The sequence below is a fragment of the Perca fluviatilis genome, chromosome 4 (assembly GCF_010015445.1).
Source record: "Perca fluviatilis chromosome 4, GENO_Pfluv_1.0, whole genome shotgun sequence".
NCBI classification, from domain to species: domain Eukaryota; kingdom Metazoa; phylum Chordata; class Actinopteri; order Perciformes; family Percidae; genus Perca; species Perca fluviatilis.
In genome coordinates, this window is record NC_053115.1 from 20,930,824 (window position 1) to 20,950,303 (window position 19,480).

A 19,480-nucleotide genomic window follows, 5' to 3' on the forward strand; every position below is an offset into this window, starting at 1 on the left:
AAGTACCATGTAAAGCGCTATATAAATAAAATGTATTTTTATTAAGTGGATTTTCAATCCCTGCTTTTTGAGAGCGGGGGTTTCTTGGCCCATTGGTTTGTGCAACTACTATAAGCAAGGTGGGATCAGTTTCACATACATAGTTTGAATTGCTGGAGATAGGAAGTTAGCAGGAAATACGATTGGTATCTTAAATCGTTCCCTTTTTAAAAATTCAAACTATAATAGGGAGAGTGAATCAGGCTTCTTATGCATAGAAGGCTGAATTGGGTTTGATATACAGTAGTATGTATTATGTAACAAGTTATTGATTGTTGTAAGTAATCCTCTCACTTGACCCCCCCCAGAAAACTGCCAGTGAGCAGACCTGGACTTGATAAGGATTTTATGCCATGCTCAAAGACTCTGCAGCATTTAAGGAGCTACGCGTCGGAGCTTGAACCATATCCTGACAGATTTCTTTGGGTGCAGCGTAGATTACATACTGTGCATGTTAAAGGGAAATTTCACCGCTGGAAAGCTGAATATATCTTTAAATTGGGTCAGGGTCAATGTGTTTTTGGCTCATATGGATGAAAGACACCAAATCCCAGAATGCACTTGCTTTGCTGCTGTATGAGGCCACTCCCAAGCCACGCCTACCCTTTACAGACAGACAGTGAGACGATCAACTCAACAAGTGTGTTTTATTGTCATTTCAACAATATACACGAAAAAACGTTTCACCGTGGCTCAAGTGGTGTTACACATTTAAAACATGCTTTTTTTTGGCCACAGCTGATACATTATCCGGACTTCTTTCAGCGGATTGATTGATAGCTGTCCTCCAGAGTGAACAAAACTGCGTCCATGGCAACGCTCTGCTTTTGCATGGCAACGGTGTGTTATCCTTAGCAGCGGTCTGTTATCAAGAAATAACAGACCGCATTTTACATTAGAATTCAACCAAGCCATAAAAGAAGGCTAACACATAGCTACTAGCATTAGCTCTTGGTGGGCTGTGGTATAAACATCGAGTATAAACACAGCGTACATTTGCGTGGGATGTAGCTAGAATTGTTGGCATTTTACACTCAAAAACTCCACCAGCAGTTAGTTGGATACAAATCACCCCATTTCTGCAACAGGCAGTCCGGGGTAACACAGCCCACCTCCGCTAGCTAGTCTTACCCGGTGATAGCAGGCTGGATTGTCCACAGCCATAGATATATAGTCCACAGCAATATTTCCACAACAACAAAAACACAGCACAGCAGTCTCTGAACTCACGTTGGGAGTTTCGTTGAAGTTGGATGTAGTCCAGTTTGTTTAAAGGAATATTTCACCGCTGGAAAGCTGAATATATCTTTAAATTGGGTCACTTATGTAGTAGAAATGTGAAAAAAAAATTGAAATTGGTGCCTTTTAGGCCGAGAAAAGCCAGAAAATGTGTTTTGGTCTTATATGGATGAAAAACACCAAATCCCAGAATGCACCTGCTTCGTTGCTTTGAGTCCACTCCCAAGCCACGCCTACCGCTTGACAGACCGACAGAGGCATTCAACTCAACTCAAGTGTGTTTTATTATCATTTCAACCATATACACGAAACGTTTCATCGTGACTCAAGTGGTGTTACACATTTAACATATATAAAAACGAAATTATATAAAAACGACATACGAAACAGGGTACATTTAGTACACACACTTTATAGGCTACGTAAAGTTCAGCTAACGCATACTAGCATTAGCGCTTGGTGGGCTGTAAACACCGAGCATAAACACAGCCGTGAATTAGTGTGTAATGTAGAATGGTCGGCATTTAACAGTCACAAACTCCACCAGCAGTTAGCAGTTAAATGGATACAAATCACCACATTTCTGCACCACTCGGTGTTAACACAGCCCACCTCTTTTACCCGGCGACAGAGCATCTCTAGCTCGGAGGGCTAGCAGGCCTGGTAGCTGGACAGTCCGGTACACTATTCAGGCATGTTTCCACAACAACAAAAACACAAAGTCTCTGAACTCACGCGTTGGGAGTGTCGTTGAAGTTGGATGTAGTCCAGTTTGTGGTCTAAATGAGCGGACACTTGCAAGCAGGATCCGTAAAAAGTTCAGCTACACATACTAGCATTGGTGTAGCTAAACACGGAGTATAAACACAGGCGTGAATTAGCGTGGAATGTCGAATGGTCGGCATTTAACAGTCACAAGCTCCACCAGCAGTTAGCAGTAGCTAGTTGGTTTTTATTTCTACACCAGTCCACCTCCACGGGCCGGCGAGAACAGCCTGGTAGCTGGATAGTCCCGGTTCCGGTACACTGTTGTTCAGGCATGTTTCCACAACAACAAAAACACAGCAGGAGTTTCGGTGAAGGAGGATGTAGTCCAGCTTGTTGTTTAATGAGCAGACACTTGCAAGCAGGATGGCTGGGACAGGTGGACAGCTAGCGTTAGCTTTCCACCTAGCCGATGAGGATGCCCCTAGCCGGCTAGCGGCATTGAGCGTACACCGCTGGTCTCCGTGCGAGGCGAAGCTCACGTAGTGTGCGGTATTGCGTCTGTAATAACGTTTCCTCCATATTCTCCGATCTGTACCGATGTATTCCGGGTGTTCACACCGTCCGTAGTTTGAATGCAGATAATTGTTGTAAATGTTTTCTGCTGAAAACCGAAAGCCTGTTTAGCGAAGATTCAAGATGGCTGATGTCGTTTTCATTGAATACCTCGGCCAGACTTCGGCAGTCCAACCCCTGTGGGCGTGTTGAAAACATACGGAAGTAGATCCTACTACTGGCTGTAGTCCCTTTGCCTCTGGCCCAAAAATCTTCCAATGACGCAAAAATCGTCATTTTACGTCATCGGAAAGATTTTTCCAGGCCCCAAATGCAGAAATCTCTCGTCTCAGGGGGACATGAGGGAGGGAGGCATGGTCATTCAGAAATACTATCGGGTTTCTACTGATACAAAGCTGAATGCTAAATCGGTGAAGTATCCCTTTAATGAGCGGACACTTGCAAGCAGGATTGGTGAACAGGTGGCTGGCTAGCGTTAGATTTCCACCGGCTGCAACAACGAATTGATAAAATCGATAAAATTCGATTACTAAAAGAGTTGGCAACGAATTTCATTATCGATTCGTTGTGTCGCGCAACTATTACGCCACTCAGTCGCGAAGATAAAAAAAAAAATTTAGTTGAGCGCAGAGAGAAGCAGCGTGGAGCGGAGCAGTGCGGAGCGAAAGAAAAGAAAAAGAGCAGAGCGGGGGTAGAGGAAATACGGAGAGAGACCGGAGAGACCCGTAACGTTGTTCTGAAACACACGGCAGAGGCAGAGAAATCAGTACGACCTAAGTCATCCAAGGTGTTGGAGCATTTCACACTAAATAAATCAAAAACATGTTAATTGCAAGATAAGCAAAAGCGACACGGCATGGCACGGGCACACAACGGTGATGAGTCAGCACCTAAAACGTAAACATTGGAGTCCTTGACAAAGAGGAAGGGAGTTTAACAGCACGGTAAAGTCACTACACTATCCTACTTCTGTTCCGTTCTGAAGTGAGGAACGTAACGTCCCTCCTGTAGCTCTTGTGGTGCTGATGTTTACTCGTTATCCAGCTTCATAAGCATGACAAGCTAGCATTAGCTCGTTAATAAAAGTAATAAAGCAGGGGTGGTATAGTTTGCAAGACTAAAGACACTTTTTTTATTCACCCGCCTTTTTTGGCCCATTCATTTTTCAATCTGTTGTCATATATATTCTGTACTTTGTCCCATATCAGTTATTGTTGACAAATATATTAGTGTGTGGTGTATAAATGAACTTAACTTGCACTTACTACAATGATGGTAATAATTTAATGAATAAGTGTGTGTGTGTGTGTGTGTTTGTGTCTGTCTGTCTGTCTGTCTGTCTGTCTGTGTCTTCTCTGTATCTGCTATTTGGGTTACTTACCTTTACACAACTATTAACTAAAACAACAAGTATGTATGTATTGAGATGATGTAAATTAATGCTTTTTTGTTTTTTGTATCCGATTCATCGATTAATCGAAAAAATAATCGACAGATTAATCGATTATTAAAATAATCGTTAGTTGCAGCCCTACTTTATTCATAATAGGGAATAGGATTTACGTAGAGCTGCGTAGCATAGAGCTTTGCAACATATTGAACCTCCCTCCTCTCTGAGCTATAGCCAGCTTGCTGAGCTGTGTTCTTTTGCTATGCAGCCAATAAACTTCGAGCCACTTTCGAACCACAAATCTCCTAGTGCGAGACAAGTGTCTTGTCATTGAATTTAAAATGAACATACATGCTTTTTGCTTGCTTTCCTCTGGCCCACCCTATATATCTTTTAGCATTTACAGCTCACTTTGATTCACTGAATGCATGCTTACTCGAAAGGTAGGTGTGTGTGTGTGTGTGTGTGCGTGTGTGTGTGTGTGTGTGTGTGTGAGAGAGAAGGAGGGGCATTTCCTTTTTAATGCATCTGCTCAGTGACTCTCCAAGCTCACCCATTTATTCTGTCTTTTCTCTCCATCTCTTTCTTTCTTTCTCCCTGTCTGTTCCCCGTCCCTGTTCTGTCTGTCTTGTGTCTCTTTTTTTCCTGTCCTTCTTGTATTTCTGTCTTTCTCATGTCAGACATACACGCTCATCTCGCTCAGTCACATAATCTTCACAGGATCTCCCATTCGCCAGTCTCGTATCATTCTTCCTCTCTCAGCTCAATCTCTTGGATATTGGTCGCTGGTCCTCCATCGTATTTTGCATTTATTTAGTTGTGCTCACTGCGTCGGGAATCCGCAGCAGACTAAGGTGGGTGTTTTAAGAGCATCTTCGCTAGGTCTGAGGCTATGTGTCTTTACTATCTCTCTCTCTCTCTCTTCCTCTCTCTCACCCCTTTCTCTTCCTGCCTCGTCTCACTACGCTCGGTCATTGAGAGTCGGGATGCTCATGCTTGTCTGTTCCTACCGGGGATCAAATGCCATACTATCTGCATAAAGCATAATTTAACGTAGTCACAAATTATGCTAGCGAGGTAGCATATCTACCTCTCCAGATCTCTCTGACTGTCTCAGAGCTGTTAGTACGGTTGATAGTGCTGCTGCAGCTGATGCATTGAAAACAGTCTTTGCATACCTTATTACACTGGCATGTATTTAGCGCTCTCTCTTTTCCTTTTCTGCTTCTACTCCATTACTCTCCTGTGTCTGAATGCCTGCCATGTTTTATGCATGCTCTGTCATTTTGAATTCTTGCCAGAGACTTGGCCATGCTGTAGGATTTATAAAGAACCACCTTAAAACAGCCAGGGTAAAAGACTTGTGCCGGCTCACGCAGATATTTTATGCCATTAACACAGTAGGTTTGATTCCTTTTCACCTTAGCTGCCCCGCTGCTGCTGCTGCAGTTCCATCTGTTGCAGTTGCCACAGCCAGCGACACCCTGAAGCCAGGCTTTGTGTGTGTGTGTGTGTGTGTGTGTGTGTGTGTGTGTGTGTGTGTGCTGAGGTGTTGGGACAGTCATCTGTGCCGAACTGACCGAATGTGTTACAGTGTCATTTAAGTGTGGGTGTGGGTGTTCATGCTGATTGTTGTGGGTCAGAATCTCTGCATGCATGCGTGTGCTGGTACATGTTTGTGTGTGTGCACTCTTGAATACGGCGTGTGTGCTTGGCTGCCTTTGGGCTCTGGTCCAAGAGGAGAGAACAGGAGAGGCAGGCTGCAGGGTTTCAGTTTGGTGCAGTAAGCTGTTGAATGCTCTGTAACAAGCAGAAAAAGGCAGATTCATGTGCTAGTGGTGTGTCCTTTCACGTGGCTGGTACATTGATATTGCGGAAAGCATTGCTTTTTTTAAAATGTCTGCAATTCATTTGTCCTTGAGAAGCCAAACTCTAAGCAAAGTTAGATTGCTGTTAAAACAAAACATATTTTCACCAAATTGGCTTGTATTTTAAGGAAAGGTACTGATGAGGAGTAACAAACAATACTACCATTCCTTCAAACAAAATGTCTTCAAAGAAATTCTGTGTGACATCCAATGACAACAGGAACAGATTAATTTGGTGTTTGCAGAAATGCTTTGGTTAAGTGTCATTCCCAATACTTGTTTTACTAAAAACAAAGCAGACAATGCTGCTCTGATGATGTCGCAGTTATGCTGATTCTGCTGTTTTTTTAAGTGAACCATAGACCCATCTTTTGAGCAGTTACTATACTGTATTTTTCTGGGAAGTGGTCATCTTTAGCATACAAACTAGTAGGGGATACACCGATCCGATATTAAGATAGGATATCGGCCCCGATATTGACAAAATAGCTGGTTCGGGGATCGGAAAAATGTACAGAAAAGATGACAAATTATTAATCGATTATTAATATTGTTGCAGGTTAAATTTTTCTTTAGATTAATTGACTAATTGTTGTCGACTTGAAGCATAAAAAGTCACTTTGGATGAGTTACTCACATAGCACGTAGTAAGGTGCAAGTCATTATGCAGCCGGTATAAGACGGCTATGTTGGTTAAGGTGAACCTTTTTTATCGGTTTTGTGTGTGATATTGCCCTCAGCCCTGTCACTAATGTAGGTCCTGACCCTCTTTAGTTTTTACAGCTTGGTCTGCTGGATGCACCAGTGGGGGGAGTTTCCTAAACTGAGCTCAGTAATCATTCTGCAGTTGAGATTTAGCGGCCTGCCTAGCTTCATTAGCCCTGTTTTGGAGCTCCCAAGGGACATCACACACACACACACACACACACACACACACACACACACACACACACACACACACACACACACACACACACACACACACACACACACACACTGAGTGAATTTATCATACTGTACATTTGTGTAGCAGAAGTGTTATCCTCCTTAGTTACCATATTTCTTTAAAATCTATCTTCAATCAGGATTTAGCAATTCTTAAATCAAGATGTGATGACTGTTGCAAAGTTTACTTATGTTACCAGGCTGCTACACCACATATACTGTACCTGATAAAGTAGCTTAGCTGAGTTTTTGAATGATTTATTTCCTAAGGAGGTTCTTCTTCTTTTTTAACTGCGTTGTTTTTAGACAGCTAGTTAGCAACTGGCCAGGTAGTTGTTAAGTGAATGAATTATAAAATATGTTTTAAGGTCATTACTTCGATTGTTGTAAAATATATTGGTTATAACCTTCTAAATATACAGCACCAGTATAACAAAACAAATCTGGGGAGACCTTAAATGATAAGGGAGATTCACCTTAGGATATTTACTGAATGTTTTTCCATTTCGAACCCTGCAGCTATGACTGTGTTGTCAATAAAAGTCTTTCAGTTGAGACGCACAGCTGAAGCTTAGTTCCAGTTGTGGTGGATTATCCTTGTGTGATTACTAAGAAAGACTGACTCTCTGGCTTGTAAATTGGTCATTTCCATTAGATGTATCATGCCATCCTAGGAGCTTAAAGGGCTTTTTTTTTATATGCAGCGGACTCATGAACTTGGGAGTTGAAAACTTGGCAACGGGGATGGAAATCACCTGCCAATGTGGCTGGTGGATTCCAAAATCTACCAGCCACTCAACTTTTTTTACCAGCCACTTTCTTGTTTTTACCCGGAAAGTGTATAACTGCGTGTGAAAAATAATACAACAAGATCGACAATACTCACGCTAATTATTTCCTATGGTCCTATCTCTTTCTCTCTCATGCACACTGTTTCCACTAGGATTTATAGTCTTTGGATCAGAATAAAATCTTTTACTACTGTTAGTCCGTTCAGCTTTACAGATATCCCACAGAGCTAATGAACAATTGCAGATACATAACACATTTTGCAATGTGCATCTCTGATCACATTTTCACTCACTATGACCACTACTACGGTCATTACTAAACATTAGAACAATGTTGCGTGAAACAGCTAATTTAACGTCACCACTCATTTTACATATGGTTAACATCAGTTTAACAAAACAAAATACTGAGTGAACATTAATATGTTTTTCATGTTTGTTTTGAGCATTAATGCATCTCCACTAACCTGATGAACATTTAAACCGTAACGTTAATACAGCGTGTCGGGGTAATCCAACGTCTCCTGCTGCGGGGAGTCAAAGGCAAAGGGACTGCAGCATGTGCTAACGTTAGCTTCTCGTCTCATCTGGGTTTTGATCAGTGCCCATAAAACGATTTTCCCAGCTACTGTAGCTGTCATATTTTACGGGGCTTTCATGGTAAATAAGCCGCAGAGGCTTTCGTCGCTGTTTGTCACTCTGCCTGAGAAACTGCGGTACTCGCGCTGTCGTTTATTTGGTTGCCCTGACTTTGCAAGTGATGACATCCTGTCACTGTTCAGTTGCTCACCCTCATAGGTAGGGTTGGGCATCGTTTGGATTTTAACGACTCTGATTCCAATTCCGATTCTTCCTTTCGATTCCGGTTCTTATCGATTCTCGATTCCGATTCTCTGAGGGGTGGAGTTGGAACGGCTCACGTGCTTATTTCACAAATAAGAGGAAAGTTTTATTTTGATTCAATGGTGGTTTGCAGTTTTACCAGGCTTTTTCAACGTAAAATAAAGCCACACCAGCGCGCCGCTTACTGTGCTCCATGGCTGCAACACAACAAGCGCCTGGCCACTACGGAAACCAAATCTTGCGCATGTTAAATTTGGAATCGATGATCAGATTTGAAACCAAATCTGCCAAACGATTCCAATAAAGAAACGATTCCAAGTAGGAATCTGTTCTCGATGCCCAACCCTACTTATAGGGGAGGGAGAGCGGAGTGTTTTTTACAACTAATGTGCGACCTACAAATTTTACGACTTTTTTTCTTCTTTTTATTTCATGTTGAAAAATGAGGACAGAGCAAGTCTGCCAGAGTTGGTCAATGTGTGCGTGAGAGGGGGGAGGTCACGGGAGTGATTAGTCAACTGTGTGGATGTGATCCACACTCGTGTGTCTCACTTTCTATCGTCTATAAAAGTCAACCGGAGCGAAACGTGCACAGCGCTGTTGTTACCTACCGTTAGCCCTTCTCTCCCCACTTTGTTTACGTTCTCAACCCCGCTTGCGAGCACTTCCGGTCAGCGGAGCAACATTTGCCACACGCCGCGGTACCGCTGCCTCAAGGGCTTTTCACACGGGGAGCGACACTTCGCCTGCGTAGGTGCGTGGATCCGTGGGGTCTACTACACTCCTCATGTGAAGGCAGCGCTCCACGATTTAACGCCAGGCGATCCACGTGTGGTAACCATGGGGATTCTGTGCACTACTCTATCCATGCCAAACAACTGAATGACATTAGCTGACTGTGGTATCATATCCCTTATCACGGCTCGATTTATAACAAATGGCGGTAATTTAATAAAGTTAGCTAAATTAGCATAGTCATAATTACTGACGTTACCCGATAAATCCAGGCTTGTGCCGATGCTCTGACAAGCAAAAGCCCCGCTGTCTATGTTCTGATAAATGTTAAGAAAACTGTTTTATATTTTAGGGAACTCACAAAAGAATCCGTCTCTCGTTCATTGATTTGCACTGCGCTTTGCTTGCCTAGACAAAAGTTTAACACAATTCAACTCTTGCGGCGGCCGTGTGTGTGTGAGACGAGCATGAACACGACAGTTTCACGGGATTGCGCCCGCTTGTCGCGACGCCTGTAAAACTACCCGCGCCCCCCTACCTGCCCGCTCGCCTCTTATTGAAAATGAATTACAAGGCGCGACAATCGCTTCCCATCTGAAAAAGCCCTTCAGACACTTGTGTGAGAGAGGTATATGACAGCAGAGAGCGGAGACCGCGTCTTTGAAAAGAAATGCATATAGGCTGCTTTGCCTGGCCATAAGCAAACAGCAAGTTACCTTAACCCTTGTGTTGACATAGGGTCAAATTGACCCATTTTCAGTTTTTGTTTTATATCAGAAAATATGGGATGTAGAAATAAGTGCTGAAAATGTAAAGAAGAAACATTTTACAATTTAAAACGTTGGAAAAAACAAACTGTGAAAAAAAGTCGTCAAAACGTTTTTTTCAAGGTTGACGGGAAGACAACACAAGGGTTAATTTTGAGTTTGAATACACAGTTGGTGATCAAATAACTACTATAAACAAATAGTGCTTGTGTGTTATTGAGTGTTGTGAGCTCCTCTTTCTCTGGCTCCCTCATCATTATACATACCTGCAAACTAGTCGCTTTTTGGCAAAAATCGCCGTTTTGAATGGGGAAAAAGTCATCCACGTGAATCGTGTAGATCCGAAGAGTCACCTTTTTTCAGCCCTTCTGAGTTTGCGGGTATGATTCAATATTTCCAACACGGGGTGTTGGATACTTAAATACTCTCCTTTCCATGGAAGTTTAATCACCTCAGATATGATTGCTATTTCAGTGTTCACAAAAAAAGACAGAGGAGGGAGGGAGAGCCTGTATGAGGCAGATGCAGTAATGCAGTGCATTAACCGTAATAATACTTTTGTTTACATTTCTGAAAGTACATTTGTTAAGCACCATTTAATTAAAATGTGACTGTGAACTAAAATAGGACAGCAGATTGTAGTTTCTGTATTAATTACCAAAGCATTTATCAGTAATACAGTTAAAAATTGCGTTGCAGGTCGATTTAAGTGCACCCCTAACTTTTCTGCCTGTGCCCCATAACATTTTTAGTTAGTGGCTACAGTTCTAGTAAAAAAAAAAGTCTGGAGCCCGGCCGTGACTCTCCACAATAGTGAAGTTCGCCTCTCAAGATCTCACTCTTTTTTGATCACAATGTCAGCCCTAATTAACTGCTGATTTAAATTTCATCTCCATTAAGTTTGTTTTAAGATGGTTTGAATGGGTAATGAGGTTAGATACATTACATACAGTCCTGACAATACCGTGCCCTGCTCTGTGGAAGATAGCCTATTGTATGTCCTTAACTTAATAAATCACTGTAATGGAGAAACTACTCCATAAATATTCTCACACAATGCTGGGTAATGTGTTGGTTGGCTAATACAGAGCTTAACTTCAGCCTTCAGTGTTATTAAAATGGCTCTTTGCTTTGACATGTCTGCTCCTGAGTTTTCGCCGCTCAATCTCACAAATGGTCCCAGAGCGTGGAAAAATGTATTGGAGGATAAACGTTTGTCACCTGACTGGTTTTAATATGAATATCCTGAGTATATTGCTGTAGTCATATTGTGGTAACAGGGTTCACACTTAGTATGTTAGATCTGACCAAAATCTATTATAGAATAAAATTTTATCCAGAGTTATTTTGTATTGTAAACTGCTAAAACATTAATTTACAATAGCATAGCATTTTTTTCAATTGCAATTTACAATGGAATGATTGTTCCACCCTGATAAAGGCAAGGTTACCAAAAATGTGAATATAGTATTGTATATTGCAGAAGAGTTGTGGGATTTGTTATTTTAGCAAATTGATCTTGAGATAATTCAATGACAAAAATATTACAATTTCATCAGGAGAACTCTACCTGCAAAGTCCATTTCATACTCAGGATCTTTTGTATTTATTTTCTAAACCTTTTCATGTGCTCTGCATTAAAAAAAAAGAATAAAAAATTCTTATGGTTTTTACCCAACATTACATTACCTCATGGTCAAAGCGTCAGGGTTAGCAGCCCATCACAACATATTTTCTGTACTAAGGTACGTACACCGGTTGTTGCAGTGGTCGGTGTTACACATGTGGTGTTACACGGGGCGGTGTTGGGTGTTACACAGGTCTGGGCATACACCAGTTCCATTGCTTGCCCACAGTCGTTACATTTTTTTTTTATAAAAAAAAAAGCTTGTTTACTTAAATTGCACAATTTTTGCAGTTATGTAATCGAGTGACAATCACAATTGAGAATATTAATTGGGCAGCCCTATTATCATTGTGTTTTCTTGCCAGATTCACTCGCGGCAGAGAAAACGGACCAAAAAAACAGAACGCGAGCCACCCGCGGAGCTCCGCGCCACAATGGTCTGAGCAGCCCAATTGGTTAACATACTATTTATAGTTAACATGGGCGCAGAAGGAAAGCTGGAAGCGCTTCGCAGCGCTTCTGCCTCCTCCTGTACCAGCAAAAGTTTGACCGGAGAGTCCGAAAGAGGCACAGCTGTGGTGCGTTTGCGGTGTAATCGTCAACACCAGTGTCGCAAGTTAATTAACCAGTGGGAAAAAGTCCTCACAGTGGGATCCCTGCATTTAGAACAAATTATTAAGAATGATGTGCACAGCTCAAATTTTACGTGCATTACCGTGCATATCTATGTGGTATTTCAAGCCCTGGCTATGTTAAACAGTGCCTCTGCTCTTCTCCTCTAAAGGTTTTATTATATAAAGGTGTATTGGCGTCTTCTGATTTTGGAGGAGGCCCGCCTCCGCTAAAGCAATAAAAATCTATCACATGCAAGTAAAGCAGAGTGAGCTACTATCTGCATGTAGCCTCCTTCTCAGTACTACTGAACACAAACAGCACAGGCTGATGGTACTGCTTAGCATAGTGCACATTTTCACAAGTACGAGCTACTTTTAGACCGTACAGGTCAGTGTTGACGTACAGTGGGGCTGTTTTACCCCCTAGATGTTTCTCTGATGATCCCTGATCCTACACAGATTTAGTGCATCCATCATGATTTATGGTGCCATGTTCATTTTTTCAAGGTTTCTGTTTAAGTAATGTGTGTGTGTGTGTGTGTGTGTGTGTGTGTGTGTGTGTGTGTGTGTGTGTGTGTGTGTGTGTGTGTCAGGGGTGACTTGTAAGTGCAGACACGATTGAAAAAAACTAACCAAATTGATCATGATCCACTGCAACACAGTGTGGACAGCCCTGGTGAATTACAATGTGTGAATTACGATTTAGTGATTTACTGACTGTTGTTGTCGACGTGTGTTTCTGACTTATGAGACATCATGCTGTTTGATGGCTGAGTTATCGGGGTCCTGTATGTATTTGCTTCAAATACTTGAGATTGATTAGAATACATGTGTCTGAAGCCTGAGCACTGTGTGAGATTTTTTTTGGTGCCGATTCTTGACCGCTTCATTAGTAAAGCTCCAGCAGTGCATTGCCCGTTTAGCATACTAATCACTGACTTGCTCCCAAAACTTGCTATTGTTGCTATTTTTTTGTTTAGTTCAGTGTGATGTGTGCAAATTAGGGTGCTTTCACACCTGGCGCATTTGGTCGGATAGTCTGTTTGGTTTGGGATGGTGTGAAAGCTCATTTGAACTCTGGTGCGGACCAAACAACCAAACTCTATTCCGCCTGAAAACGTGTCTTAGTTCGCTTCCAAGTGCACTAGAGTTTGGTTGACTTTAGGTGAAAACGCGATCCAACCCAAATTTAGAACATAGGAATCAAAAACCAGTGCAATTTTTATTTGCAGTTTAAAGTAATTCAATCTTGCACACAATCTACAAACTTGTATATAATTAAATGGATGATAACTTTCAAATCCATAACTTTTTATGACCATCCATCGCCACGGTTTCACTCGTCTCAGTCGAAAATGAAATCCTTGACCACTCGCTGTCTTGTCAACTGATCATATTGTTCGCCTTCTTCTAAAATATTAAAACACCAAAGCAAAACCCGATAACCAAATACCGCATAAATTTGGTGTTGCGCCATTATTTCTAAAACCAGGAAGTGTTGGCGAGTTTCACTCGGATATTCTGTTAATGGACAAGCAACCGTTCGACCGTGTGAAATTTGTTGACGTTTAGTGCGCTTGACAAAATGCATTTAACCGTACCAAATGAGCAGTAAAATGTTGAAACTTCAGGGCTAAAACGCACCGAGCCTACCAAACTATAGTTTTCACAATGCTGTATGTGTGCTTTGTGTCCTAGTCTTTGGTACATTAGGGGAAGTGTTAAGAAAACTCATGATAAAAACTAATCGTGTTACTGCCCGTTGATGTTTCCATATGTACATTCCTCGCACAGACCAAGGCTATATCTGTTCTGCTTCAGGGCCCTCCAGTTGGCCCCAGCACATGTCCGCTGGACCAGCTACTGACAAAAAGTCTCCATTACGTAGCCTCAAAAAACGACGGAATTTAAGCCCGTATAATTGACCTCTCACCGGCCCCTCCCCCAAAACGTCCATTGTCCAATCACACATCATAGCAACCGTTACTATGTGAGCAGGTCCGACAAACATTGACTCCAAGCAAGATGGTGAAGCGGTGCGCCCACGGCGTTTGTAAATCGGACACTAGATACCACCTCTTAATACATCCATGGATACCCCGAGAGATTGTCTGGAGGAGTTGTGTTTAAATATCACGCCCCAATATATTCTCGGTTTTGAGGCCTCGCCCCTACAATTTACGACATGGCAAGACGTAATCCGGCTGAGAAGCGGCACTTTTCAGAGGTGGAGATTGAAACCCTGATATCTCAGGTTCATTTGTACTAACGTGTGTACTATTTGGCAGCCTGAAAACTGTTATTAAAGACTGTATAAAGAATGCGGAATGGAAAGAGATCACTGATGCGGTCAACAGTGTTGCCGTAGTAAATCGGACTCCAGCTGAAGTTTATTTAATTTATAGCCTACATCCTTGACACATATATTCTATAGTCCTAATAGTAATATACAGGTTTATATTGCAATCTCTTAAGCCTACATGTAGGTGTACTTATATTTAAATAAACACACAGTAGCAGAGTTTATGTAGTGTCTTTTATTTTACTCATGTTTTTTTTCATGAGTCAGAACGAGGGCCAACGTGAGCGGTGCCTACAGTGGATAAAACAGTGTGGACGGCCCCACTCCCAGTTAAATGTGTCGAACATTACGAAACGCATTAACGTCTGCTCAAAGCTAAGGCTAACAGCTAACTAGTTACGGTGTTGTCTAGATCTACTAGAGGCAAGAACACAAATTGGACCAAAGTTATGATTATCATGGATATCATTGCCAGAATGTTAACCTACTCTCTAAGCTAAGTTTAACGAGCCCTTTAGCTTTAGCCAACATTAGTTAACATGTTAGCTAATGCTAGCTACATTAGCTGCTGTTGTGTTGGGTCTTTGAGCTCCCCAACTTTATTTTTCGTCAGTTTACAACAAAGTCGAACATTTGAATACATCCCTCCACTGCATACTGTAACCCCTTTTGCTTCGATCTGGAGGATATCGCGGAGGTATTGCTCCAAAAAAGGTCACTGACACGCACGGGTATACCTCATCCCGTCATGGCAATCTGTCGCGCTGGTCGTGTTTGACCATTTGTTTGTCGGACGTAGCAACAGTAACTAAGGGGGGCGGGGCTTGGCGAAAGGCTAATTCTGCTCACACATGACAAGGATGACCTAAGTGGGCACTACTCTTAAGTAATACGATCAGGCACACATTACCTAAGTTGCATTGTTATTATAAACAAATCTTGAATACAAATCACATTCTTCTGTTGGAAGTTTGTCAGTCCTTGTGTGTGTCTGTGCTGCATTGAGAGCAGGGGGCTGGCTGACCTGGAACAAAACTCTAAGACAAAGACATGAGAAAGGTTGAAAATAGATTGATGGAAACAGAAATGCAGAGGAAGAAGAGCACCCATAGAGTAGTATTATTTACTAGCCTAATTAGTTGTTAGTACTTATGATACTATATTTGACCCTTTAGGGAAATTTGTTTTGGTCTCCAAGCTGCACACACAAATGGTGCTTGTCATGTGAAATGTACACATTAGAAGACAGCCTGCAAGATTAGGCTAGGTTAGCTTAGATTAGCATTTTCTGCAGATGGCCTTGTGCACCAGTTTAAAACTTATAGTTATGTTAAGCCTTGTTCAGCCTTGTTAATTAGAGTAAATGCGTTTTTTAAAGTGTTGATGTGGACAGTCCCTCGTAGGACCCGGCATACTAGCACCATTGGGAACACAATGGAGACACAAATGGGCCATTTAAGTGAGATTCCTACACCGCCGCACAACTTTGGGTTAAACGCCGCAACGCCTGATTTGTTGTGAATGTGGCCTTCTACACAAAGGGGGCAGCCTGTCTGCCTTTCTGTTTGGTGTGGACAGCAGGTTTGACTTCTGCGCCCCTATGTTACCTCTATAATGAGCTGGTTTGAAGACGCAATCAGACTGTGCGTGATAAGGCTAAGTAAGGTCTTAGGGCTGTAAATAATCACAACTAACAGGGCTCAAAGCTAACTTTTTTTCCCAAATCTCCTAAGTTGAAAAATTTAGAGGAGCACATAAAAAACTGTAATGTACACTTTACTGTGTTTTTCTTTAATAAAAGGAATATGAGGAGACATTTACTTAAGTGAAGTGATTTCATTTATTTGAATAGAAAAAGGTATACTAGGTTTTTAATTATTTCTGCTTCAAACTGTATTTATTTGATAATTATCTAATTATTTATACTTTAAACTGCTTTAAACTGTTTATGGTTCAAGGTCAATTATTGTCATTGTACAACCTATGTCCCATTGAATCCAGCCCCCTGGTTATATATAGTCTATGATCTAGACAGACCTCCTGGAGAACTCAATCCAGTCAGCTTTAGAATGACTTACATAAGGTAACTTATGTAAGTCTATGGTTAAAGTCTTAAGGTAATTTTTATTTTTTATTTTACACTGATTTTCCTAAATAGTCGATGCAAATGACAGTCAGTATAATTTTCAAGTCACCAACCGTTAGGGTATAAGTCGAATTTCATTGAACAAACCACCCAATGAAAACTGTATTTTTTTTCATAAATAAAAATACTCAAAATGCACTGTTCCAAGTTATTATGCACAACAGAGTTTCAAAACATTGTATAGGTTGTAAAGAACTGAAAATGGTCATTTGCTGAATTTGCAGCATTAGGAGGTCATATGTACTGAAATCAAAAGCTATTTCAATCAAACACATCTAAACAGGGCAAGTTACATGTTAACATAGGACCCCTTCTTTGATATCACCTTCGCAATTCTTGCATCCTTTGAACTTGTGAGTTTATGGAGAGTTTCTGCTTGAATTTATTTGCAGGATGTCAGAATAGCCTCCCAGAGCTGCTGTTTTGATGTAAACTGCCTCCCACCCTCATAGATATTTTGCTTGAGGATGCTCCAAAGGTTCTCAATATGGTTGAGGTCAGGGGAAGATGTGTTTGGAGTTTTGCCAACCGGATACGGCAAAAGTTTAATCTATCAACTAGCTCCGCTACCTTCTTCGTTGCTCTGGTTGGGTGTAGCGCTATCCTATTGCGTGCAGAGGGAATTTGAAAGACAGCCGTTTATCGCGCCCCTCAGATTGAGCCCTGCCACGGCTCTCTCTTTCTTTCTTTCTTTCTTTCTTTCTTTCTTTCTTTCTTTCTTTCTTTCTTTCTCTTGCTCCTTGTATGTGTTTGGTAGTCATCCAACAACAACCCCCACCACCTCCAGCCAGGCCACTCCAAACTGCGTGTGTGTGCGCCTGATTGCTTGTCTCGCTCTAGACACAGCTGTGAAGTTAAGTCACCATAAACCTGGGTGTTTTATTTTGAAAGAAGTTTTATTTTGTAAAGTATCCGTCGGCGCTGTGGCCTTCCTGTGTTTGATTACCTACCTTGCTTGACTCAGCCGCTCCGCTCCTGATCGTAGCCGGCATGAACTGACAGATTGGACAACATGGTTGCCGAAATGAAAATAGCTCCGCGGCGTCACGCGTCCAGTGTGTTTTCAGAACCAGCAACACTTTGGAATTTACTTGAAAAATTACTTTAATGATTAATTGATGAACTATCATTAGTTCATTTTCTGGAGATTCACTAACTGATTATCTTACTAATGATATCAGCCCTAAAAACTTGACTTAGCCTAACCTTGTGTTGACTTTGGGTCAAATTGACCCGTTTTCAATTTTTGTTTTATATCAGAAAATATGGGACGTAGAAATAAGCGCTGAAAATGTGTAGAAGAAAAATTTAACAATTTAAAATGTTGGAAAAAGCAAAAACAAATGTCAAAAACTAATTTCTCCCATCTAGCGGTGAAATTGTATTTTGCATTCAAACGAATAGTGCCCTCTAGCGCCTCTCTTTTTCAAATGTGTGTTGCAACTACGGTAGCCGTTATGTACCAAGAAGCTATGACATGTCTTCCAATCGCTTTTTTGGCGACGAGAATTCCTTCTCCTGTGGCTCGGCATAAATGATCCTCCATTTCAACTAAAGTGCAGTGCAGGCTTTCAAATTTGCCGGGGCAGTGACAAGCGCCTCTCACTGATCTCCTTCTCCGTTTCAGCTGGTTTCAGTCACATGACGCTGGCTCTGAACAAAAACGCGTTGTGGATTAGCTAGACAGTAGGGCTGTAGCGATACACTAATCTCACGATACGATACACGATATTCAGCTCACGATACGGTATATATCACGACATTCAGCCAACGATACGATTCGATATAATTCGATACACTTACATAATTTTCTGAAAGATTTAAAGGGGACAGAGTGATTTTGGTGACATCTTGTGAGTTTTTTTTTTTTTACTTGGATTTGATTAATTGAACTGAAAACATCAATTACACAATATATGTCTCTGACTGGACAGAGAGTCTACAGCAGGGATCATCAACTACATTTTTTTCAGAATTTTTCTAAGCACTCTGGCAGCCGGACTTTCAAATAAAGAAAATAAAATGAATTTATACCTAATACGCCTATTCTTGTTCGAAATTTTCACTTTCTTACTGAATTAATGCTACTTTTTTTTTTAATTTTTTTTTTTACATGTATTAGTGTGAGCAAACTCCTAAAAAACATGGACACTCCATAATGATAACTGGCTCTTTAACTAGAAAAGATCTCAGACTAGGAGGCAGTTCACTGAGGAGTGATGGTTAAAGTCTGTGATTATGGAAACATTGTTGTAGTATGCAGCATCCTGATTGGTGGAAAATGCTTGCAGAAAGAAAGGCTGTTATCAGGTAAACATGTCACTGTCAAAGACGCTGAAGTGAAAAGTTGACGTGGAAAAGCCCAGCTTTAATGATGAATGGACTGATAAGCAGGCTATGCACTCGTCATGTATGCCTCATTTGCAATGAAACGATGTTGCAAAATAATACAACAATCATCATCATCATAACGATCGTGTCATTCACGTGCATATTAAGTAGCTCCAGATTGTCCGCTCTAGCGGAGAGTTTGGTTTGTTCAGCCAGCAGTGAGGTTTACAAGAATTTGTCAAAATTTCCAGATTCCCGGCAACCTAAGATAAACAGTTAGACTAAAAACAGACAGCTTTTGTTTTAGCTTGTTTGTAAAAATTCGCTATTTGCAGAGTAGAGCTGTGTTTGCGTAAAACAGCGCGGTGGACTGAGCAGATTGAAATATCGCTTTCTACATGTTTATGCCGGTCTACACAGGTGAATGTATTGATAAGTATTGACTTTCTACTCACGAAGGTTTAATTGTAGCCTATTTACAGAAAAGAGACCAGCGGGAGTTCATCCGCCCCAGCGGCCGTTGGTAACTCTGTATCGTTCCCAGTCAGGTGCTGCGCGTTTT

General features: G+C 41.4%; 1 protein-coding gene across 4 annotated transcripts in view; it reads left to right on the forward strand.

Moving 5' to 3' along the window:
- kcnab2a (potassium voltage-gated channel, shaker-related subfamily, beta member 2 a) overlaps positions 1-19,480 on the forward strand; it is a 100,528-nt gene that overhangs the window by 13,089 nt on the left and 67,959 nt on the right. The window contains exon 1 of one of the 4 annotated variants that reach the window (XM_039799152.1): positions 4,503-4,803. The exons of 2 other annotated variants lie outside the window; for them this stretch is intronic. The gene's annotated coding sequence lies outside the window, so the exon portion shown is untranslated. Of the gene's footprint in view, positions 1-4,502; positions 4,804-19,480 lie in introns of those variants that run through there. One more of the 4 variants, XM_039799157.1, reaches the window with a different exon arrangement.